The sequence below is a fragment of the Gymnoscopelus braueri genome, assembly GCF_963280865.1.
Source record: "Gymnoscopelus braueri genome assembly, chromosome: 8".
NCBI classification, from domain to species: Eukaryota; Metazoa; Chordata; class Actinopteri; order Myctophiformes; family Myctophidae; genus Gymnoscopelus; species Gymnoscopelus braueri.
In genome coordinates this window covers 56,296,664-56,297,259 of record NC_137609.1, presented here as the reverse complement: position 1 = coordinate 56,297,259, position 596 = coordinate 56,296,664, and positions in this window count along the sequence as shown.

Below are 596 nucleotides of genomic sequence, written 5' to 3'. Positions count from 1 at the left end.
TATGATATTTCTTAATCATTTCACCCAAAATGTTTATAACAAATTATGACTATTAAAATAAAAATAACACTGTCTGTCAGTTATCTAACATAAGAAATAGGATTACATTTAATTTAGGCAAAAAATATTTACAAAATGTCTTAATTCATGATAATCTTGAAATAAAATAGGGAAGATTCTGAAGATTCTGAACACAAATCTGGTATGGGGGTCCCTGACACATGTTTTCAGATGGGGGGACCATTTGTACAGGTTTAAGGGGTCCATGAAGACATGAAAACATATTGAGAACCACTGGTTTAAATAATAATTAAAACATTAGGAAACAAGCCCAAATAACCAACTACACTCGAACCCCCCACAACAAAACACAACCCACTACTACCAACTTTGGGCTCGTTTTTCCTGTGAAGTTGCTTGAATATTTACAAGGAACTTCACAGGAAAAACGAGCCCAAAGTCGCTTATAATAAGCAGGAACATGGCAACACCGGGAGTTTTCACAGACCTGGCTGCTTGTTTTTCTAGCTAAACCTGGCAACACTATCCGCCACAGACCGTGACTGACCGCTAGGGGCGCCAGAGGCTCAGGTCAG